This window comes from Penaeus monodon, chromosome 24, assembly GCF_015228065.2.
Source record: "Penaeus monodon isolate SGIC_2016 chromosome 24, NSTDA_Pmon_1, whole genome shotgun sequence".
Classification (NCBI taxonomy): domain Eukaryota; kingdom Metazoa; phylum Arthropoda; class Malacostraca; order Decapoda; family Penaeidae; genus Penaeus; species Penaeus monodon.
Genome location: NC_051409.1, coordinates 9,034,686 through 9,034,970, shown reverse-complemented (window position 1 = coordinate 9,034,970; position 285 = coordinate 9,034,686). Strand labels below are relative to the sequence as shown.

General features: G+C 37.2%; 1 protein-coding gene across 1 annotated transcript in view; it reads left to right on the top strand.

Annotated features, from left to right (window-relative positions):
• Positions 1-285, top strand: part of LOC119588839 — a gene marked incomplete in the record, with an annotated part of 21,486 nt that overhangs the window by 761 nt on the left and 20,440 nt on the right.

Here is a 285-nt window from a genome sequence, read left to right as displayed (position 1 = left end):
ATATTGACGAATCCAGATTGGTTTTAGAGATTAAGGCAGTTTGAGAAAAGAGGATGCTACTTTATTAAAGCGAAGGCGATCAGGCGTAGCTCCTTGGTATGGGAGAATTAACGTAATAATGCATATTTCTTCCTAATGTTTTCTTCAGCTGTCCATTTAAATAAACCGTCATAGATTTAATTAGCAGAGTTGCACAACACCGCATGATCGCCTTCGCTTAATAAAGTAGCATGCTCTTTTCTCAAACTGCCTTAATCTCTAAAACCAATCTGGATTCGTCAATAT